Source organism: Palaemon carinicauda, chromosome 1 (genome assembly GCF_036898095.1).
Source record: "Palaemon carinicauda isolate YSFRI2023 chromosome 1, ASM3689809v2, whole genome shotgun sequence".
In the NCBI taxonomy this organism is placed as follows: domain Eukaryota; kingdom Metazoa; phylum Arthropoda; class Malacostraca; order Decapoda; family Palaemonidae; genus Palaemon; species Palaemon carinicauda.
Window position 1 is genome coordinate 72,615,402 of NC_090725.1, and position 24,922 is coordinate 72,640,323.

The 24,922-nt window shown below is 42.8% G+C and overlaps 1 pseudogene; it reads left to right on the forward strand.

Moving 5' to 3' along the window:
* Positions 1-1,764: 1,764 nt before the first annotated feature.
* On the forward strand, positions 1,765-24,658 carry LOC137646776 (uncharacterized; annotated as a pseudogene).
* Positions 24,659-24,922: the final 264 nt, after the last annotated feature.

The window sequence follows — 24,922 nt, forward strand, 5'->3', positions numbered from 1 at the left end:
AACCTTGGTGTTTTGCCCATTTTTTTGAAATATTTATTTTCCTTGCAATGTTGCTAAATTGCAGTAAAATGGGGATTTATTGCAATTTATGGCCATTTCCTATGTTTTTTGTTCTTTTGCAATGGATTTCGCACAATATGACCAAATTTCAAGAGAAAACTGGATTTGGGCCAAAAAAACACCTTGGTGTTTTGCCCATTTTTTCGAAATATTTTTTTCCTTGCAATGTTTCTAAATTGCAGTAAAATAGGGATTTATTGCAATTTATTGCCATTTCCTATGTTCTTTGTTCTTTTGCAATGGATTTCGCACAATATGACCGAATTTCAAGAGAAAACTGGATTTGGGCCAAAAAAGGGCGTTTTGGTGTTTTGCCCATTTTTTCGAAATATTTTTTTCCTTGCAATGTTGCTAAATTGCAGTAAAATAAGGGTTTTGTGATAATTTATGTTCAATGTAGTTTTACATTTATGCTCTCATGTACGTTGTTTCTCTGCTTGCATTTACCAGCTTATTATGTTGCTATTTGTGTGTCTTCGTGCATATTATTGCTTGTGGATGTCCCTGTGTTGTCTGGCCCTTACTTTGATGTATTTGTTATTGTGCATGTAAAGTAGTACGTGTTGTAATAGTGGCTGTTTCTATTGTTTCAGGAGGTGACTCCAGTTTTTGTGTGCAATAAAACCTATAACCTATGACAGGTTTTTTATTTTCACAACAATTTATTGCACACAAAATAAAAAATTTGAGGGGCCATGGAACGGTTCCTACGTCCAGAACACTTCGAGGCTGACCCGGATTCTGCCACCGCTGCTAAGGAGTGGACGCACTGGCTGAGGACATTCAACAACTTCTACCAAGCAGTACAGAAGACATCTCCCACTGCAGACAAACTAATCCTACTCACCAACTACGTTGCTCCTCGAGTGTACGACTACATAGCAGACTGTGACACTTATGTTAAGGCTGAGAAAGCACTGACATCACTGTATGTAAAACCTAGAAATGAGGTATTTGCTAGGCATGTCCTGGCCGCACGTAGGCAGGGGTCAGGTGAGTCTCTAGACCAGTTTCTCTGAAGCTCCTAGCAAAAGACTGTCAGTTCAAAGCAGTGTCGGCAGAGCAGGCGTGTGATAACTATGTTAGAGATGCATTCATCAATGGACTTTCTTCTGGTGCCATTCGTCAAAGACTACTCGAAAATATAACTCTTAACTTGCAAACTGCTTATGAACAGGCACGCACTTTAGAGATGGCTCAGAAACATTCTGCTTCTTATACTACTGTTGAGCCAATTACTGCTGCTGTACCTCAGCCACAAAGTCAGTCAGGTGATTCAGAGTTTTTAGAAAGTAGTGATGAAACTGCTCATCTTGCCGCCACTACTGGCGCCAATCAGTGTTTTTTCTGTGGATTGAAACGGCACCCTCGGTTCAAATGTCCTGCTAGGGGAGCTTTATGTCTAAAGTGTAAGAAACAAGGACATTATGCAAAAGTGTGTAGGTCAGGGAAACCGGTAAGGGATACCTCTGCTGGTAAAACTAAATATTCGGCAGCAACACTGGCTACTGTGTCTGGGGCTGTGCCTAGTAGTCTTAGTAAATCTTTGAGTTGTTTGAAAGTTAATGGTCTCCGTGTTAATGCACTTATTGATACAGGAAGCTCGGAAAATATTGTGAGTCAGAAGATTGCTAAAGAAAACAACCTAATCATACTTCCTGACGACGGGCACGTCTCCATGGCTGATGCGTCTCTCTCGTCCAAAGTCTTAGGTCTTTGTTGTGTTGATGTGGAGCTGCAAGGACAAATTTATCCTAGTGTAAAACTCAAAGTACTGCCAGCCCTGTGTAGTGATGTAATTTTGGGGCATGAATTCTTGAAGAGTCATTCTGCTCTAGAAATGGCTTTTGGAGGAGCACGCCCACCACTCAAGATATGTGGGCTGGCAGCAGTGAAGTTGGTTGCGCCCGCACTCTTCAGCAATCTGACAGCAGACTGCAGACCCATTGCTGCAAAGTCGAGACATTACTCTCAGGCTGATAAGGAATTTGTCAAAACTGAAATTGGTAGAATGCTACAAGAAGGAATAATAAGACCCAGCCAGTCTCCATGGAGGGCCCAGGTGCTAATCACTGCAGGGCACAATCGCAGGAAGAGAATGGTGATTGATTATTCACAAACTATAAACAGGTTTACTGAGCTGGATGCTTACCCTTTGCCTCGGATCGATGAAACAGTGAATAATGTCTCAAGATATAAAGTGTTTAGCACCCTGGACCTGAAGAGCGCCTACCACTAAGTGCCAATAAGAGAAGACGAAAAGTTGTACACTGCTTTTGAGGCGAGTGGAAAGCTGTACGAGTTCAATCGAATCCCATTTGGTGTGAAGAACGGGGTGGCCGCTTTCCGAGTTGTGGATCAGATCTTTGCAAAAGAAAAGGTGGAAGGGGCATTTGCTTATGTGGACAATGTGACTGTATGTGGAGAGATGGAAGAGGAGCATGACAAAAACCTAAATCATTTCTTGAAAGTGGCGAGGGATTACAACCTCACATTTAATCATGACAAGTGTGATTTCAGGACACAGTCTATAAACCTTCTGGGATACTCTATAAAGGACGGAGAGATCAGACCTGATCCAGAACGACTGCAGCCTCTCTTGAGTCTACCCCTTCCCAAGGATACTGCCTCTCTTCGGAGAATGTTGGGGTTGCTTGCTCATTACTCACGATGGATACCCAACTTCTCTGAGAAGGTCCGGCCTCTTTCACACTCCACGAGATTCCCATTGTCTTTTGAAGCTTCTCTGACTTTTGAGAAATTGAAGAATGAAATTGCGAAGTCCGTGGTGCAAGCCATTGATCCTACATCCCCTTTCACAGTCGAAACAGATGCCTCAGACCATGCCATTGCCGCTACTCTCACTCAGAATGGACGTCCTGTAGCGTTCTTCTCTCGCACTCTCTCTGACAGTGAACAAAGGCATTCTTCAGTAGAGAAAGAAGCTTATGCCATAGTTGAGGCCCTCAGAAAGTGGAAGCATTACCTAATTGGTCATCACTTTAAGCTGATTACTGACCAGCGAAGTGTAACATTCATGTTCGACACAAGATCTTCAAGCAAAATCAAGAACGACAAGATAGCCAGGTGGCGCATTGAACTGTCATGCTACCACTACGATATAGTGTGTCGTCCAGGTACGGAAAATATTCCTGCAGATGCTCTCTCGCGTGTCTGTGGTGCTGTAGCTACAGACAAACTCAAACAACTGCATGAAAGTCTCTGTCATAGAGTGTCAAGGATGGTGCATTTCATCCGAGTTCGGAACCTGGCTTATTCTGTTGAGGATGTAAAGAAGGTTACTGCTTCTTGTCCAATCTGCTCTACTGTCAAACCTCAGTTCTATAAGCCTGATGATGGCCATCTGGTGAAAGCTACTCAGCCATACGAGAGATTGAACTTGGATTTTAAGGGGCCCCTTCCGTCACAGTCGAAAAACAGATACTTGCTCACAGTCATTGACGAATTCTCACGGTTCCCTTTTGCGTTCCCTTGTTCAGCATACATACACTCAGACAGGGGAGCCTCTTTCATGTCAGAAGAACTGAAGAAATTCTTACTAGAGAAAGGAGTGGCTACCAGTCGCACTACGCCCTACAACCCAAGGGGCAATGGCCAGGTGGAGAGGTACAATGGAATCATATGGAAAACCATTCGGTTAGCTCTCAGAACAAGGAATCTTGATGTCTCGAAATGGGAAGATGTCCTCCCAGATGCACTTCACTCTATCCGTTCCCTGTTATGTACGTCAACTAATTGTACACCACACGAGCGTTTCCTAAAGCATCCTCGGAAGTCCACGTCAGGTCGTACGTTGCCTACCTGGCTCATCACCAAAGGTCCCGCTCTATTAAGACGGCAAGTACGGCACAGCGAGAATGACCCTCTAGTAGATGAAGTAGAAATAGTAGAAGCTTATCCTGAATATGCTTATGTCAAGTTTCCTGATGGTAGAGAGTCCACTGTGTCTTTGAGGCATCTAGCACCTTTAAGTGGTGATGATAGTAGCAGCGTGGAGGCCACCAGACCTTCACTGCCGCAATCTCTAGAGTCTCTAGGTATATCAGAGTCTGAGGTGCGCCGACCAGATGCTAGAGCAAGCTCGGAACCTGCTCTTCAAGAAGTCACTCATGACGTTACGTCCGGGGAAAGTGCTGTTCAAGAGCTTCCTGCTGCGTCTGGTCAAGGCACTACACCTGTACCACTCCGGAGGTCCGAAAGGACCCGGCGGGCTCCTAAGTATTTTGATGATTATGCTGCTTGAATTTCATAGGTGGGGAGAATGTGGTAATTTATGTTCAATGTAGTTTTACATTTATGTTCTCATGTACGTTGTGTTTCTCTGCTTGCATTTACCAGCTTATTATGTTGCTATTTGTGTGTCTTCGTGCATATTATTGCTTGTGGATGTCCCTGTGTTGTCTGGCCCTTACTTTGATGTATTTGTTATTGTGCATGTAAAGTAGTACGTGTTGTAATAGTGGCTGTTTCTATTGTTTCAGGAGGCGACTCCAGTTTTTGTGTGCAATAAAACCTATAACCTATGACAGGTTATTTATTTTCACAACAGGTTTATTGCAATTTAGGGCCATCTCCTATGTTCTTTGTTCTTTTGCAATGGATTTCGCACAATATGACCGAATTTAGAGAGAAAACTGGATTTGGGCCAAAAAAAAAAGCAAGGGGTTAACCTTTATGTTTTGCCCATTTTTTAGAAATATTTTTTCCTTGCAATGTTGCTAAATTGCAGTAAAATAGGGATTTATTGCAATTTATGGCCATTTCCTACGTTCTTCGTTCTTTTGCAATGGATTTCGCACAATATGACCGAATTTCAAGAGAAAACTGGATTTGGGCCAAAAAAGCGGCAAGGGGTTAACCTTGGTGTTTTGCCCATTTTTTAGAAATATTTTTTTTCCTTGCAATGTTGCTAAATTGCAGTAAAATGGGTATTTATTGCAATTTATGGCCATTTCCTATGTTCTTTGTTCTTTTGCAATGGATTTTGCACAATATGACCGAATTTCAAGAGAAAACTGGATTTGGGCCAAAAAAACGGCAAGATGTTAACCTTGGTGTTTTGCCCATTTTTTAGAAATATTTTTTTCCTTGCAATGTTGCTAAATTGCAGTGAAATGGGTATTTATTGCAATTTATGGCCATTTCCTATGTTCTTTGTTCTTTTGCAATGGATTTCGCACAATATGACCAAATTTCAAGAGAAAACTGGATTTGGGCCCAAAAAACAGCAAGGGGTTAACCTTGGTGTTTTGCCCATTTTTTGGAAATACTGTATTTCTTTTCCTTGCAATGTTTCTAAATTGCAGTAAAAACGGATTTTGAGCGAAGTGAAAAATCTATTTATGGGTGAGATGGCCATGTCGTCCTGATGGAAGGTTCCTTCAGTAGCTTCCTTTGGTTATATATAACTACTAAGATATTCTCAGAGAATTAAACTAAAGGTTTTCAGAGAATTCTAACTTCTGGAGCGAGTATTTTAAGGGTTAACCCATTAGAATATCGTATATCAACAGGGGACGCATGCATTAACACGTCACATGGCCATCTGCACCCCACCTAGAGTTTACGCTTCGTGGGGAGATGTGGCGAGTGAATGTGGGAGGTAATTGAGGTGCCGTTCCAAAGATACTCTCCCTTCGTCACTGTTACGATACTCGCAGCTGCATGACATCACGTCCGCCATCATCATTCCGTTCTAGCTATAGCCGGCCTCCGCGATACAGTACAGCAGGGAGGGGCCTAGTAGGCTGAACTGGAACAGTCGGGCGGGTCCATCAGGACGACATGGCCATCTCACCCAAAAATAGATTTTTTGCTAAGCTCAAAATCCGTTTTTTGGGCTCAAGCCATGTCGTCCTGATGGAAGTGTACCAGAGAATTAATGTATCGTGGGTTTGTTTCCTATTTAAGTGCCTGGTACTCCGAATAAATGTTCCGTGGTCTGGTGACCAAGAGACCGTGACATCTCCGTGTAATGTCACTACCAGAGGCATTACAATGACCTGGCGTCCGGCCCCCTGGCGAGGAAGGTCCTAGTAGGACAAGAGGAACATCTCGAAGTAATCTGACGAAGAAAGACTCGCCTGGAAGAAATCGTGTCGGTCTCCAGACAGAACAGAAGGGTTGTGTAGGAACAAATTCATACCATTAGGTGAGTACATAAGAGAAAGTAGGTACACTAATCATAATAACTTTAGAAAAGGTTCAGTAAAACACGAACAGCAATATATTTTCATATCATAATAGGAGCGAAGGAGACGCATGTTGTAAATAAAATAAATATTTTATTTGAAATTTGCAAGGAAATATGAACATTTTTGTACAATAATAAGATACAATAATAACATAGATATGGTAAAGGCTGGTGGTGCAGAATCTGAAAGAGAAACAATCATTTCTGTAATCACTAGTTCCTGAGGAACGTCAGTCTTTTAAAATCAAGATACACTTTATGTCCGAGATTATGTGGCACATGTGTATGAATCTATGTCGTTTCACCTTGGTAAAGGACAGTCCATTAGTGACACTACGTGTCCACTGAAATCACTATGTAACGCACTAGGGTCAACACAGGCACCCGTTTGAGTTAAAGTCCCGAGAAAACTCACTGTCCTACGCAGCACTAAACACCAGGTTTCATCACACTACCTGCTGCCACCACGAATCTTTTCACTTCTTGCACCTGCTTCGAATAGTGTTTGAAAAACACACTGGGGGTCTTCCAGCCTGTGAAGGATCGGAGGCTTTCGAAGTCCATTCCTTGGAAGAAATTTAGGGAAGAGGAGACTTTCCTGGGATCATGACCTGCGGGTGTACTGTCAGGATCCGCCCTGCGAATGAAGTATGTGATTTTCGCTCTAAGTTGTTTTAGTGACAGGTCACTGCCCGACGTTTCTCCTTTGAAAAGCTGTCCTCCACCAAAGTCAGCCCTCTTAACGAGAAAATGCTTTGATGAAGTCATTGGGCTTCAGCACGGCATATCATTCCCATGCTGAAGGCTTGTGACGGGCAAGAGGGCTCTCGAACTGGGGAATTTCTTTTCCTCAGTTTGACTCTAAATTTCTCTCATTCTTTTTCTATTACCTCTTATTGCTTATTCCTCCTTCATAATTATCAGCTGTCTCCAACCTTGCTGTCAAAACTCTCTTACCCATTTCACTGTCCAGGTTTTTTAGAGGGGACATTGTATCCATGATCGGTTTTTATTTCAAAATCAATTGTGGGAGCTGTGGTGGTCTTGCCAACTGCCCGAAAATGTTTGGACACCTAGGAGTGTCAGTATTCCCAAACTGGCACGCGGAACTATCTCGTAGGAAATTTGGCCTTCGGATTCCAGGGGTTGGCGATTTTATAGAGATAGGACTCTCGGCATTCTGTCCGGTTTGCCTGCCACTATGATTAGTGGGGGGATGATTGTATTCTTGAAATGCTCTCAGTCCCATCAAGCGGGTTTGGCATACACTTGAGCCACTCTAATCATAGTGGTACCATCCCTTTGTGGTAGGGTAGGGAGTGGACATTTGGTAAGCAGCTTTCACAGGTGTCATTGGTGGAGAAATTAATTCCAGGAAAGGCTAACGGTGTCTTCTTTGGAATTTCAGACAGTCTTAATTTTTTCTCTCCCTTAAACTTTATTTTTTTCCATTGTTTTTTTTTCATTGTTATTATGACCCCTTCCCTCCCCCTGAAAAAATAATTAATGAGTAAACTTAATATTCCCCGTACCCCTGGATCAAATGGCGAACCCCAGACACCGTTGACGACTTCTGCTTGTTTAAATAGGGAAAGCTCTGTTGACAACCTCGGCAATAAAAAGGATTCCTCCAACAAAACTTCTCTGACCAGTGTTGTTAAAGACAATTTATCGGCACTGGTGGAAAATGATGCTTGTAATAACCGTAATACTTTACTCTCTGGTTCTGGCTCATTACCAGATCCAACAAAAAATCTGAAAATTCTCCACTTAAAAAACATAGCAATTGGTTGTAGCTATGACATAATTCATGAAGCCTTCTGTAGATTTGGGGCAATCAAAGAAATTTTAATGGAGCTTAATGGTAGTAAAGGCTTTTGGGAAGCTTGGGTATCATTTTCAAGTTTTGAGATTGCTTTAGAAGCAAATAAAAATTTAGAGAGCATAAAAATTGACAATTGTTTGATTTCTGGGGCTCTGTGATAAAGCACCAAGACACCTAGAGGTATATAAACCAGAAGAATGGAAGGAAAAAGAAATAGAGCATAGATTTCCAGAAGTAAGAACCCCCAAGCCCCCAACATGGATAATTGCATCTGGGAAGATAGATAATTATAACTATTATAAGATTAGTAAGATCCCTCAAACAAGCATGGTAGTTCTAACATTTGAAACCCCTGTTATACCAGATCATATAATTATTGAGAATGAAAGAGTACGTGTTCGAGAATATAAACCTAGGCCTTTACAATGCTTTAATTGTTTCAAGTACGGTCACCCTTCCCGGTACTGCAATAATACGAAGATCTGTATTAACTGTTCTTTGTTAGAACATGGCCAATGCAACAGAGATACAACCTGTGCAAACTGTAAAGATAATCATAAACCAAATGATAAAAGATGTAGAGAATACAAGAATGAAGAAGCTGCAATCTTGAAAGCAAATGCTGAACATATAAGTGTAGGTTATGCAAAGCATTTACTCAATCGGCAACTTGATTTTGCTCGCGCGGTTAAGATGCCAACAAAAGATTATAATCCACTACCCCTTACTACCACAGGGGGACCAGTGGCAGCACCTGGCCCGTCAGGTGCATCTCCCTTAGTGGTAGTAGCCCAGCCATCTGGGTCAAGTGCTCAGGCTATAAAAGCCAGAGCACAAACCTCCAAAGAGGTCAATATGGTGTCCAACACACCAAAAGTATTGTCACCGATAGGAGCATCTCCCCTAGAGGTAGTAGCCCAGCCTTCTGGGTTAAGTGCTCGAACTGTTGAAGTTCTAGCACAATCCTCCAAGGAAGCCAATGTGGCTTCCACCACCTTAAATGTATTATCTCAGGCAGAATCTCTACCTGATTTGATGGAGATTGGAAAACAAGATCTTCCAAAGAGGAAAAGGTCCCCATCATCCTCACCTTCATCCAAGTCAGGTAAGTGCCCTACTGCTCATGATCCTAAGGTTGACTCTTATAAAGATCCTAGAAAGAAAGAAAAGAAGAGTGGTGGCCTAGTAAAGCCTTCCATCTCCAGGCCTTACATGGCTTCATCTGAAAAGTCCCAAAAGACAAATGAGACAAAGAAAAATAATAACAAAAGATAATGTCTATCATCCAGTGGAATTGCAGAGGTCTAAGTACTAGCATTGAGCAAATAAAAACTTTAACCAGGGACTCAGACACGAAGGTAATTTGCCTACAGGAAACCAAGATCAGTGACAAACCATTTTTCTGGGGGGCCTGTGACGGCCGGTGAGAAAGGTCCTTCCTTATACCTTTCCTAATATAAATCTTCCAAATATACTAGAGAAAGATAAAAGCATGGAATGCAGAGGTTACAACCCTCGCGCGAACACCTTGTAGGTGTCGTGTATTAAACAAAGGCGTGTGTAAACCACTATTCACAGGTTGTCTTCCATTTAGATAATCCCTTCATCAATGGGGAGGGCCGTGACAGGCCCTAGATAACATGGTTGAACTCCCCAACGACACCTACCACGCGCGCCCTCTAGGACATCCTTCTTTAATTGGACTTTAAGCAAGCATAGTTTTTTTTGGGCACAGTGTTTTTTCGAAGAATTTCTCGTTATTTCAACATGACTGACGTTGTTACTTCACCCTTACCAATGTTAAGTACCATAGTTTGTTTTGGCAGCTTTTGACAGTACCGGGCATTTGTTCTATTTCCATTATGGTGGTTTTTAGTTTTGGAAGCGATTATCCTGCCGAGATATCGGCAGCCATTTTGGGTATGTTCGCTTCGGTAAATTTTCTAGTTAATTTTGCCCATCTGGTACTCTGTCAGATAGGTTATATCACTTCGTTTTATGGCCTTTTATGTTATCATTAATTATTATTAAATTTTACTATGGTATTTATTTGCTTACAAGTCCAATTTGGACCTACGAAGAATAGCGATTTAAGATAGCGTTTTAAAGCATAGTAACGATTTAAAGATTAGCGATTTAGTCTGTTAATTTGTACCCTCCTGGAGGGTTCGTTTTAGACTATATCCTTGTTTTTTTGTTACGTTGTCGTTATTCTTCGTTATTACTATTACTAAGAAAAGCAATCAATTTTATTAATTTTCTTATTTATTGTGTGATGTTAATTTTTAATATGTAACCTTGAGAGCGAAAGCATAGAGTGCTCGTTTCCTGTTCTACAGGTATGAGTTATCCTTTCTCTCGTTTTCTTTGAGTAAGAGAGGTGAATTTCCCGTTCTCCGTTTTTATACGATCACGGGTTATTCAGGCCTCTTCTCAGTATCAGAATTGATGATAGCACGTTTAATATTATAAACGATTTATTGATGTGGTTACTGTTAATATAGCTAACACTATTATTAGGTACGTTAGTGTATGAGTCATTAATTGGGGTCGTTTTATACCGACACCCTTAGCTCCGCCTTGAGTTATGCTTGGCTCCGCCTTGAGTTATGCTCCGCTATAATGGATACTCATTGGGTGAGAACTAGTTATCGTTCCGGAGCAGATTTTTGGAGTGCAACGGTGAAATCCGGCACTCGGACTCCGGCTGAAGCCTTTTACACACGAACCTTTGTCATGTTTGATCACAATTACACAGTTAAGGCCCCCGTTTTCATCGTATCTCCGGCTTCACTGGAGATAACTCATTCATTGAGGATAATGTTATCGTACCGGAGACGGTCACGATATCACGATGACGGACCTTTGCTACCGGACCTCCGGTAAAAACAGAGATCAAGCAGGAGTCCAGAACCGGAGTTAACAGTGTGATATCGATGAAGTTTAGAGATTCATGCTATGTGGTTACTGGTTTTCTATTATAATTTCTTATTTTATTAAGGTGTTAGCTACTACCATACTCACACATTAATTAAGATTTAAGTGTTTCTGATTCATAAGTCAATGACAAGAATCTCAAGGAACATCCAGACTTATGTCTTCTTTCTTTTTACAGAAAGTCCGCTGCACTGCCAGGGGCTGCTCCGCTGCCTTTACTGATCCCATGGGCCATGATCTATGCCGGGCCCATGCCCATTGCGCCATATCCTTCTCTCGGGAACCGGGACAAGCCCCCTATACGATATGGTTTCCGGAGGCATGCATGCTCTGCTATAGGCTGTCAGCCCTACTCCTGAGCGAGGAGGTAAGTTGGTTCTAGTGTCCCTGTTAATATTCTTTGCGAAGAATTAATTGCTCTTTGTATATTGACTTCAGTTTTGACTTCATCATTAATTCCCTCTCCTCTTTCAGGCTGATGATGAATCTCTCAGGGAGGCGAGAGCTACTCTCCGGCCTTGGGTGTCAGGGTTTGGGAGGAATGCGCCTGCTGGCGCACCCTATCTTCTTGATGGAGACATGGCTTCTCGCCTATTCCCAGGCTCTACTACTGCAGCAGTTCCACCGGAGACAGCGGCCCCGTTAATTGAAGTGATTAGAGAAACCATTCTAACTGAGGAAGAGGTTTTAGTGACGGAGGCCGAGCCCTACCTAGGTCTGGACGAGGAACCCATGGATGAGCAGGTAGGTGGTGTTGAGTTGGTGGACCCCCTTTCACCCCACACTCCTTCCTCTTCTACTTCCTTTCACGGCTTTGATAAACCTACGGCTTCTCCTCTAGGTTCCTCCATTCCTGTACGACCCAAGGTGAAGCCACTACGTACCTTTAAGCCTTCAGCTTTGCCATTATCAGTGTCACCGGTTCCGGGACCCTCAAAGGATCCTGATGTTCATATTGCTATACCTAAAACCGTGACTCCTAAGAAGTCAAAGTCTACTAAGTCCAGGGCTTCGTTAGAGGATCAAGCTCGGGAGCCCCCTTTATCCGCCGCCATGGTCAGGGATATTGTGAAAGAGCAGATACAACAATATCTTCAACAGTCTAGGGCAGACCGAGGAGCTATGACGGAGCTCAAAGATATGGTGGCAAGTCTCATCCGCTCCGGAACTCAGATGCCCCCTCCTTCAGCCCCGGACGCATCGAAGTTACCTCCCTTCGAGAAAAACAACCCTTGGAGGTTTGCCTTACATGCTCCATATATTGATGGTGCCATAACTCTAGAGGGCATAGGCACCCGTCCTCTAGAGGACTTAGAATTTTACCCTCCGGGACTAGAATTCCCATTCAACGGCTTCGTCCGATTGAAAGAACATGCCTTGGTTAGGTTAGACAAGGTACCGAAGGAAACGGTAATATTCCCTAAAGAGCAGGCCCAATCTTTCTGGGCCAGGACGTTGTCAGACTGGGGTTGCACTAATTCCAAGCTCACCCCACACAAAGGAGCCTACACCATATTTACAGCTTCTCCAGGTATTACCTTGCCTATTACAGATAAAGTGGCAGCTCTTACTTTTCAGGCTATCAAAGAAGGTTCTGCCATGCCAGCTCTTAAAGAGACCGATCCCACCTCCATGCTCATTCCGAGTACCGTTACTATCTGGGATGATGCCCCCGCTACTTTCACAGTAGGGAAGTTAGACCCAGACTGTGCCTCTAATCTGTTCTCTGAGAAGCTTCCTAAATTACCAGATATTCTTCTCAAGACTGAGTTTGAGGCACGGAATAGGTTGGCTAGGTCTCTCCACTCCATTACCTCCGTGGAGTCCCTAACCTCACTTTACCCGACCGAGACCATGTTCCGGGTATTCACAAAGAACCTGTCTCTGTCCTTCCAAATCGACTTACACGAGTTTTGTTCGGCTCGGGTTAGTTGCAGGAAGCACGTTCTTTCTGAGGCCACGATCAGGCATGAACCGAATAGGCTGATAGCTTCCCCCTGCTGGGGTAAGAACCTTTTTCCTCAGGAGGAGGTGAACAAGGTACTACAAGACGCTGCGAGAGCAAATCAAAATTTGCAAGTGAGGTGGGGCCTCACTGCCAAAAAGAGGGTTGAAGGGCAAAAACAAAACTTCTTCAGGAAGAAACAGAAGTTTGCCCCTTACAAGACGAGCCGAGGTCACTACCAACAATCGTCGATTGCCCACTCGTCTTCACAGTCTCCCACTGCTTCGTCTCCTCTACAGCCGAAACACCCTCAATAGGTGGTCTACCTCACTGCTCCCCCAGGTACCCAACCCAACCCCGTTTGGATGCCCTCACCCGCATACATCCCTAGCTACGGACCCTCAGGTCCCTTTCGTGGACACCAGAGAGGTAGCTACAGGGCTAGAGGACAGTTCCGTCAACGAGGCGGACCTAGGACAAGGGGTTCTCGAGGAGGGAAAGAACCTAGATTCACTCCCTCGCAATGATATAGTTCCGGTAGGGGGGAGACTTTACCACTTTCGAGACCGTTGGACCTTCAGTCCGTGGGCTCACAGCATAGTCTCCAAAGGCTTGGGGTGGAAATGGTCACGAGGTTCCCCTCCTCCACCAGTGACCTTCTTCCAGAGACCCACATCCATTCTGAGAGAGTACACCACCGAGTTACTACAGAAAAAAGCAATCAAACGGGTTCGATCGCTGAAGTTCCAAGGCCGCCTGTTCACAGTTCCGAAGAAAGGCTCGTCGGCATTGAGAGTGGTCCTGGACTTGTCAAAGCTAAATTCTTACATCCTCTGCGACAAGTTCCGGATGTTGACCATCTCTCAGGTACGTACCCTGCTTCCCCGTGGGGCCGTCACCACCTCTATCGATCTTACCGACGCCTATTATCACGTACCAATAGCTCGAAACTTCTCTCCTTACCTAGGTTTCCGTCTAGGCAGGAAAGCCTTTGCATTCAAAGTCATGCCCTTCGGCCTCAACATTGCACCCAGGATATTCACGAAACTGGGAGAGACGGTGCTAGAACAACTCAGGAACCAAGGGATTCAGATTGTTGCTTATCTGGACGATTGGCTTATTTGGGCTCGGTCAGCCCTGGAGTGCAACAGAGCTACGAAGAAAGTACTTCGTTTTCTCGCCAACCTGGGATTTCGGGTCAATCTCCAAAAATCCCGCCTACTTCCATCAGACCGCTTCGAATGGTTAGGCATACAGTGGGACCTTGCACGGCACAAGCTGGTTCTACCTCCCAAAAAGGTAAGAGAAATAGCTTCCAAGGTCAAGAATTTTCTAAAACACAGGCATGTGTCCAGAAGAGCCTTAGAAAGAATCCTCGGCCTTCTGCAATTCGCCTCAGTAACAGATCGCCTATTGAAAGCCAAACTCAAAGACATCAATCGAGTTTGGAGAAAGAGAGCCACAGTACCTTTAAGAGACAAGGTCTCGAAAATCCCCTCTGTCTTGAAAATGAGATTACAGCCATGGTCCGAATCGAAGAACCTTTCCAAATCGGTTCCTCTTCAATTCCCACCCCCACAAGTGACAATTCATACAGACGCGTCTCTGAGTGGATGGGGGGGTTACTACGAACGTCAGATGTTTCAGGGCTCTTGGTCACCCGCCATGAAACACTTCCACATCAATGTTCTCGAAGCCATGGCAGTGTTCTTGACCCTGAAGAGGCTCTCTCCTCCGAGGTCGACCCACATCAGAGTAGTGTCAGACAGCACAGCCGTAGTACACTGCATCAACAGAGGAGGGTCCAAGTCGCCCAACCTGAATCAGATCCTGGTCACTATCTTCACCTTGGCAGCAGAAAAGAACTGGTTCCTGTCAGCAACCCACCTAGCGGGAGTCCAGAATGTGATAGCGGACTCACTATCCAGGATGAAACCACTGGAATCAGAATGGTCTCTGGACATAATTTCATTCCAGTGGATACTCAGGCTGGTTCCGGGCCTTCAGGTAGATCTATTCGCAACTCAGATGAATCACAAACTTCCTTGTTATGTGACACCAAACATGGACCCTCAGGCTTATGCCATAGACGCATTAACCCTGGATTGGAACCATTGGAGGAAGATTTACCTATTTCCACCAGTGAATCTTCTAATAAAAGTATTGCACAAACTACGCTCCTTCCGGGGGACAGTGGCCTTAGTAGCACCTCACTGGCCAAAGAGCAGTTGGTTTCCTCTCCTCCTCGAGCTGAAACTCCGACCCTTCCGGATTCCATTCCCCAAACTAACCCAAGTAATTCAAACACAGACTGTGTCAGATTCCTCAAGGATAGCCAAAACCCTAACTTTGTGGACTTCATGAAGTTTGCAGCTCATAAAGACGCAAACATTGACCCGGAAAACGTTCTCTTCATCGAAGCGGACAAAAGGGACTCGACAATTCGTCAATATGATTCGGCTGTTAAGAAATTAGCAGGTTTCTTAAAGAATTCAGACCACACTCGTATGACTCCGAATTTAGCCATCTCGTTCTTTAGGTTCTTATTTGACAAGGGCTTGGCAGCTAGCACTATAACTACCATCAAGTCAGCTTTGAAGAAGATATTCCTGGTTGGGTTTAACATTAATCTAGCTGATTCCTATTTCTCATCTATTCCAAAAGCATGTGCTAGGCTTCGGCCGTTGGATCGGCCACAAAAAGTCTCTTGGTCTCTGAACAATGTCCTCAAACTCGCGTCGGACACTGACAACGAGTCCTGCTCTTATATCACTCTGCTTAGGAAGACGTTATTTCTATCAGCTATGGCCTCAGGTGCTAGAATCTCAGAACTAGCAGCGCTCTCACGTAACCCGGAAAACATAGATTTCCTCCCTACAGGCGAAGTACTGCTTACCCCAGACAGAGCTTTCCTAGCAAAAAATGAGGACCCGCAAAATAGGTGGTCCCCTTGGAAGATCATCTCTCTTCCCCAGGATCCTTCGCTGTGTCCAGTCACTACTCTCAGGACCTTTTTAGCTAGATCTGCCACCCGCTCGTCTGGCCCCTTATTTATCAGGGAACAAGGTGGTACTTTGACCATTCAAGGTATCAGACAACAAATCCTCTACTTCATTAAACATGCTAACCCGGAATCATTTCCCCATGCTCATGATATACGGTCAATAGCTACCTCTATCAATTACTTCCAGAACATGGACTTTGATGACCTTAAAAAATACACGGGTTGGAAATCTCCTATGGTTTTCAAACGCCACTATCTAAAGAACTTACAGGCCCTTAAATACCCTACGGTTGCAGCGGGGAGTCTTATCTCCCCCCATTAATCTCTGAGTATTTCTTTATTCCATCTCTTCTCTCCTCCCTCCTGACCACCTCTCACACCACGTCGCCACTCTCCTGGGTGGTTCGTTAGCCCTAAGTTATTTTGCCATGTTTAATTGTTATGATTTAACTGTTATTGTAATTACCATTCCTGTAAAGTTTAGATATGCTTAGACATGTAAGGTTGATTCCTTTCACGACGGGACACTCAGGTGATCCCTGGTCCTCATATTATTTTAGCATTACATCCCCTATGCCTATGGCTAGTTTATGATTTATGTTTACTTACAGTATTATATTATTGCCTTACATGGTGTTTGTTTTCTCCTTATTATGTTATTAATTTATTGGGCTTGGAAGGCATTCTCTGGTACATTCTCACCGGCCGTCACAGGCCCCCCAGAAAAGGGATTTTGACGAAGGAAAAATCTATTTCTGGGAAGAGGCCTGTGACGCCCGGTGAAACCCTTCCCGGTTATTTGATACGGACCCCACCCCTCTTTTTCCTTGCCAAGCCATATGTTCTTGCAGAAGGATGTCCTAGAGGGCGCGCGTGGTAGGTGTCGTTGGGGAGTTCAACCATGTTATCTAGGGCCTGTCACGGCCCTCCCCATTGATGAAGGGATTATCTAAATGGAAGACAACCTGTGAATAGTGGTTTACACACGCCTTTGTTTAATACACGACACCTACAAGGTGTTCGCGCGAGGGTTGTAACCTCTGCATTCCATGCTTTTATCTTTCTCTAGTATATTTGGAAGATTTATATTAGGAAAGGTATAAGGAAGGACCTTTCTCACCGGGCGTCACAGGCCTCTTCCCAGAAATAGATTTTTCCTTCGTCAAAATCCCTTAATCCTGGACTCAATTATCATTTTTGTAGATCCCCTCCTTTGCAAGCTGCAAGAGCTCAAGGTGGTACAGGTTTTATTATTCACAAATCTGTAAAATTTGAAACAATCCCACTCAATACACCACTACAGGCATGTGCAGTTAGAACTCATATCGGGAAAAAAATTACTTTATGCTCGCTATATATTGAACCATCCTTAGAACTTTTCCTCTTAGATCATGCTGGTAATCCAAGAAGGCTTAGACTTTCTGACCTCCAAGACTTGATCAATCAGCTTCCTGCCCCTTTTATTTTAATGGGTGATTTTAATGCAAAGCATACTTTATGGGGTGGAAATGTGTGCGATAGATGGGGTAATCTTGTTGAAGAATTAATCGACAACAATGATGTAATACTAATGAATGATGGTTCTCCAACTAGGTATGATGTATTCCACAACTCTACATCAGCCATTGATTTGTCAATCTGTTCCTCATCCATTCGATTGGACTACCTTTGGTCAGTAAATGAACACCTACATGGCAGTGACCATTGGCCAATAATGTTAAATTATGTCCATAATCTTCCTTCTCAGTGTCCACCAAAATGGAAGATAGATGAGGCAGACTGGGCAGCTTATGAAAACTGTTCACACACTGATAAAGAATATGATGAATTTACATCTCCAGTGCATGCCTATCAACATCTTGAAAATATTATTGATGATAATGCTAGCAAGTTTATACCTAAAACATGCGGTTTACCTCATCGCTCTGTAGTTCCTTGGTGGAGTAAAGAATGTGCCAACGCAAGAAAAGTGACCCGAACTTGCTTCAGAAGATACTTGAGGACAAACTATTTAGCAGATAGAATAGCATATCTCAGAGCCTGTGCCAAACAAAAAAGAATTTTTAAAAAAGCAAAGAGAGCATCTTGGAAGAAATATATATCTAATATTAATACCAAAACTCCTTCAAAGGAAATATGGGACAAGATTAGAAAACTTCAAGGTAAATTCGTCCCTAAGCCTCTACCAATATTAAGGGAAAATAATAGATATATATGTGACCCCAAAGATGTAGCAGAGGTTCTTGCTAAGCACTTTGCTCATGTATCAAGTGCTGACAACTATTCCCCAGCATTTCAACAAATTAGAGCATCAACATCTGTTGTTCCTCCTGCTTCTTCAAATACTGAAGCTTTTAACCTGCCTTTTAGTATGGAGGAGATGCAAAATGCTATCTCCAGCTCTTCTTTAACTGCCCCAGGTGAGGATGGCATCCGGTATGAAATGATATCACATCTTCCAGTGGATACCAAGGAATTTTTATTAGAAACCTTTAATGGTCTATGGGCTTCCCATACATCTCCTGATTCCTGGCATACTTCAATTGTAATTCCAGGCCACAAGTCTGGTAAAGACCCAGAACTGCCATCTAGTTATAGGCCCATATCCTTGACCAGTTGCATATGCAAACTATTTGAGAGAATGATCAACAACAGACTTGTGTGGTATCTAGAATCAAAAAATCTTTTATCTAACAGACAGTTTGGTTTTAGGAAGAACCGAAGTACTCTAGACCCTTTGCTGATGTTATCAAGGGAAATTTCAAATGCTTTTTCTAACCAAAACCTGGTGGTGGGTGTCTTTTTTGACCTCGAAAAGGCATATGACACCACCTGGAGGGGTGGTATTTTAAAGCAATTGGCCTCGTGGGGTATAGGAGGACATATGTTCTCGTTCTCTTTTATTGAAGAATTTTTATCAAACCGCTCCATTAAAGTGAGAGTAGGGTCAGAACTATCTTCATCCTACATGCAAGAAGAAGGTGTCCCCCAAGGCAGCGTATTGAGTGTGACCTTGTTTGCTGTTGCAATTAATAGTCTCATTAGTCACATACCTCCTGGCATACAAGGATCACAATTTGTCGATGACTTTGCAATTTATTGTAGTGGATCATCTGCACTACAAGCATGCCAAAATCTTCAAATTGCAATAAATGCTGCTTCCGCATGGGCAAATTCTCGTGGATTCATGTTTTCTCCTCAGAAGACCAAAGCCATTCGCTTTACTCGTACTCGTAAAAGGGAAGAGATCCCCACCCTTTTCTTAAATGATTGTATTTTGCCATATGAGGATAGTGTCAAGTTTCTTGGAGTCATTTTCGACAAGAAAATGACATTTGGTCCCCATGTAAATGACCTATCTATCAGGGTTAAGAAGTCACTGAACATTCTGAAAGTGATATCGCATTTTGATTGGGGTGCTGATAGAACAACTTTGCTTAGAATTTATACATCTTTGTGTCTGAGCAAGTTAGACTATGCATGCCAAATATATGGGTCAGCTACAAAGACTTTACTTGGAAAACTTGATATTGTTCACAATGCTGGGCTTCGCATCTGCACAGGTGCTTACAGAACATCTCCCATTGACAGTCTCTATGTTGATTATGGCATACCTCCCCTTTCCATTCGCAGAGAGGAGTTGAGTTTGATGTTTTTAGCTAGGTCCCTTGCTGTGAGAAACAATCCTAACTGTAAATATGTTAGGGCGCCTTTAGATCGGGCTCCTAACAGATCTAGAGTGCCTAAGCCTTTGGAAGTACAGCTGAAAAATGATGCTAGAGAAGTAGGTTTGTTAACAGCACAGATAGCAGAGGTAGGATATCCCAAGTCTCCTCCTTGGTGTAATCCACCTGTTAAAGTATGCTTTATGGCAGGAGGGAAAAATACCTTACCTAGTAGGGTAATGAAAAGTTAGTTTTTAAATCATGCTGCTCAACATCATGGGAAACATGTTTTTACAGATGGCTCCAAATCGGCTGCAGGAGTTGGAAGTGCAGCTGTGGTGGGCGATATTGTCATTAGAAGGAAACTCCCATCCTCTTGTTCAATTTTTACTGCTTAGCTGTACGCAATAATTCTCGCAGTCCAACATATTTTTAAAAATGGCAACCAAAATAGTTTTTATACAATTTTTACGGATTCCAATAGTGCTTTACTCTCATTAAAACAAATGATGCCAGGCCATCATCTAGTACAAGAGGTGCAGGACTGGTTAGTACTTCTGCAGTCTAGGAAGAGTATCAGTGTTCACTTCTGTTGGGTCCCTGCCCATGTTGGGGTGGATGGAAATGAACAAGTAGATAAGGCAGCAAAGGAAGCTTCAGGGCTAAGTAATCCATCCCCCTTGAGTATTCCTTACAAAGATCTTAAAAGTGAGATTCATCTTTACTGTAAAAATAAGTGGCAAGCTCGATGGTCTGAACTGACCACCAATACAAAATTGTAACAAATCCACCCATTGGTGGATAAATGGTCATCTTGTAATTCTGCAAGTAGAAGGGATACCATTATTTTAACTAGGCTGCGTATTGGCCATACACATGCAACGCACAATTATTTAATGAAGAGTGGGGAAGGGAGACAGGCCTCTCTTTGTAATACCTGTCAAGTGACAATGGATGTTAAACATATTTTAGTCGATTGTCCTGTTTTTAATCTTCAGAGGAGGACACATTTACTCCAGGACAAATCTTTAAGAGGTATACTGGGGGAAAACTGTAATACCCTGAACTTGAGAAAATTTATACAAAGTATTGGGTTATATTACGAGCTATAATTGATTTTATTAATGTATTTATTTATTTACCCTTTTAATCCCTATTTATTTCACATCTAGATTTTATTGTATGAAAGTGTTACGATTTGTATTAAAGGTTAAAATGATACTAAATGGTGTGAGTGTACAGATATGATTGAATGATTTTCGTTATATAGCGCTGAATGGCCTTTGATGCCCCAGTGCTTGGCTTAATGCCTAAATCCTATATTCAATTCAATTCCTTCATCTCTCGCCAAGTCCCGGAACCTCAGATCGATCTCTTCGCAACGAGCGACAACAATCAACTTCCTCGATATGTGGCCCCGTACGAGGACCCCAAGGCAGAAGCGGTGGACGCCATGTCCCTGGTTTGGGACAGATGGTCCAAGATCTACCTGTTCCCTCCACCCAACCTTCTGCCGAAAGTCCTATCCAAACTGAGAACCTTCAAAGGGACAGCGGCCCTAGTGGTTCCCAAGTGGCCTCGAAGCAATTGGTATCCTCTGGTCCTGGAGCTGCAACCCACGCTGATCCCCGTATCGGGCCTAGTCCTCTCTCAAGTACAGAAGTCGACTGTCTTCGCTTCATCACTGAAAGTCAAGGACCTTCATCTCATGATTTTCTCTCCTTAGCCGTAAAGAAAAGGTTTGGGATCTCGAAGAAAAGCTTGGACTTCCTCGAGGAGTACAAAACAGAATCTACCAGAAGGCAGTAGGAATCTTCCTGGAAAAAGTGGGTCTCCTTCGTCAAGGCGAAAAATCCTACGGAGATCACCATTGATTTTTGCATGTCCTTCTTCATTCACCTTCATGGACAAGGCTTAGTGGCCAACACGATTTCCACTTGTAAATCGGCCTTGACTAGACCACTCCTATAAGGCATGCGCTAGACTACGCCCAGCACCTCCACCAAAACCTATCTCCTGGTCTCTGGACAAGGTGCTCCATTTTGCTTTTAGCCTGGACAACGATTTGTGCCCTCTGAAAGACCTGACTCAAAAAGTTATCTTCCTTTTTGCTCTCGCCTCGGGAGCCCGAGTCAGTGAAATGGTGGCATTATCAAGAGAAGAGGGTCATATCCAACTCCCCGATACGGGGGATCTTACCCTCTTCCCCGACCCAGCGTTTCTCGCAAAGAATGAACTACCCACCAAGAGATGGGGCCCCTGGAGAATCTGCCCCCTGAAGGAAGATGTCTCTCTATGCCCAGTGGAGAGCCTTAAGGTCTATCTTCAAAGAACTTCAGACTTTGGTGGAGGACAACTCTTCAAAGGAGAAACCTCGGGTAGCGACCTGTCACTGAAACAACTAAGAGCGAAAATCACCTCCTTCATTCGCAGAGCGGATCCTGACAGTACACCCGCAGGTCACGATCCTAGGAAAGTCGCCTCTTCTCTGAACTTTTCAGAATATGGATTTCGAAAGCCTCAAGAGCTTTACAGGCTGGAAATCATTGCGCGTGTTCTTCAAGCACTACGCAAAACAGGTGCACGAAGTGAAACATTTCGTGGTAGCTGCAGGTAGTGTAATGAAACCTGCCGCTTAAATCTGCATAGAACAGTGAGTTATTTGGGACTCTAACTCTACGGGTGCCTGTGTTGACCCTATCGTGATACATAGTGATTTAATGGACACTTAGTGTTTCTAATAGACTGTTCTTTATCAAGGTGAAATGTCCTAGAAATTTTACACGTGTGCCACATGCTCTCGAGCATGGAGAGTTTTTTGGACTATAAAAGACTGGCGTTCCCCTGGGAACTTGTGTTGCTGAAAAGCGAAATTTCCTTTTCAGACTCGAGATCACCATCTTTAATTTTCTATGTACATTATTCATTATTATTGTAAATAAATTCTATAATCATTATTGTAATTACTTCTATAATGACTTGCAATCTTAGAAATAAAATGTCTATTTTATTTCCCATGTGCGTCTCCTCGCTCCTATTTCCTACTCGAATATTAACCTTTGATCTGTCTCCGAGACCAGCATGATCTCTCCACCAGGTGAGTAGTTCTTCAATGATCACTTCGAGATATTCCTCTTGTCCACCAGGACTTCCCTGCCAGGGGGGCAGGAAGCCAATTCATCGTAGAATCTCTGGTAAGGACAATTACTAAAATTGTCATAGTCTTTACAGTCTCCAGACCATAGGAATATTACTCGAAGCCCTTGGCGCTTGGATTAAGGGAAAAAATCCACGATACATTAATTCTCTGGTACACTTCCATCAGGACGTCATGGCTTGAGACCAAAAAACTGATTTTAAGCGAAGCAAAAAATCTATTTTTGGGTGAGATAGCCATGTCGTCCTGATGGACCCTCCCGTCTATTCTAGTTCAGCCTTTCAGGCCCCTCCCTGACCTACTGTATCGCGGAGATTGGTAGGAGCTGAGCTCAGGATGAAGATGGACGTGACGTCATTTAGCAATGGCGCCCGTTTGTTTACGTCTCGAGTACCAAAAGTAGCCACGGATGAGAGTAACTTTGGAACGGCTCCTCAGTTACTCAGCCACCTTTCCATATCGAAGTGTTAACTCTATATGGGGTGCAGATAGCTATGTGGCGTGTTAATACATGCGTCCCCTGTTGATATAAGATATCCTAGAGGGAAACCTTTAGGGTACTCGCACCAGAAGTTAGAATTCTGTGATAACCTTTAGTTTAATTCTCTGGGAATATCCACTGTAGTTAAATATACCCTAGCAAGCTACTGAAGGAACCTTCCATCAAGACGACATGGCTATCTCACCCAAAAATAGATTTTTCGCTTCGCTCAAAATCCGTTTAATGGACGAACGATTAAACTGAATCAGAAGTTATCGTGATTTTAGAATTAATCCCCCTAAAATTCCATTTAGTTACATTTTTATTGATCATTCGGGACCATACTATGTTAAAGTAAATGGTAAGAAAAGTAAAGTATGGCTTTTGTGTTTGACTTGCTTATGGACGAGAGCAATTGATTTGAAACTATGTTTAGATCTCTCAACCAAGGAATTTTTGCGCTCTCTTCAGTTGCATTGCTTTGAATATGGTATCCCACAGTTAGTTTTGTCTGATTTGGGTTCACAGGTAGTTGCTGGCGCAAATTTAATCACCAGTTTTTTTAATGATTCTGAAGTTCAAAGCTATTTCCATCAAAACAATGGTAAGCCAATAAAGTTTGAACAGTACTTCAAAGGATGCAACAAATTGGGAGGGTTGGTGGAAACTTGTGTTAAACTCACTAAGAAGTTGCTCTACAGTTCTATACATAAACATGTCTTGGATTTAAGAGATTTTGAGTTTTTTGTTGGCCAGACTGTACATTTGCTTAACAAGCGGCCCCATTGCTTTCAAGGAAGCTCTTAGATTTGGGTGATGAGATTCCTGACCCTATAACACCAGAAATTTTTATACACGGACGAAGTTTGCCTTCTGTTAGTATTATTCCTGAGTTACATGACATTGATGATGATCCTGCTTGGCTTGCCAAAGGAAATAATGTGGGTAATATTGTGGATGGTTATCGGGAACTTGGGAAAGTTAGACAGAAGTTAATTGATCTGTATCACTCTGAATTTGTTAAAAATTTGATTTATCAGGCTACTAATGACAAGGATATGTATAGACCTGTCACACATAATAAGCTTAAAGTTGGAGATGTGGTGCTCTTAAAAGAGTCTAATATGAAACCGGTTAATTATCCAATGGGTGTTGTGAGGGATGTTGTTGTTAATGATATAAATGAAGTTACAGGTGCAGTAGTGTTGAAGGGAGCTACTAGAGAACATGTAAAACGTCATGTTATGTCTCTCATTCCAATTTTGAGTTGCTGCGAAACTGATGATATGAGTAATATTGATATATGTGATAGGAACCCATTAGTTGTAAATAAGGTTAAAAGAAAAGCCGCAGTTGATAGTACAGTATAGCTAAAACTAAGGCTATCCTTTCAGACATGAATAATTGAGATTTGGTGATGGTTTTTAATTTTTCTTTGATTCAAATTTGTTGTATAAAAAATAAAAAAATTTGAATCCCCCCTTGGAGTGTGAAATAAATTTCATTCCATGATTAAATTTATTGCCTTTATTTATATAATGGATTTTGAGCAAAGCGAAAAATCTATTTTTAGGTGAGATAGCCATGACGTTCTGATGGAAGGTTCCTTCAGTAGCTTCCTAGGGTATATTTAA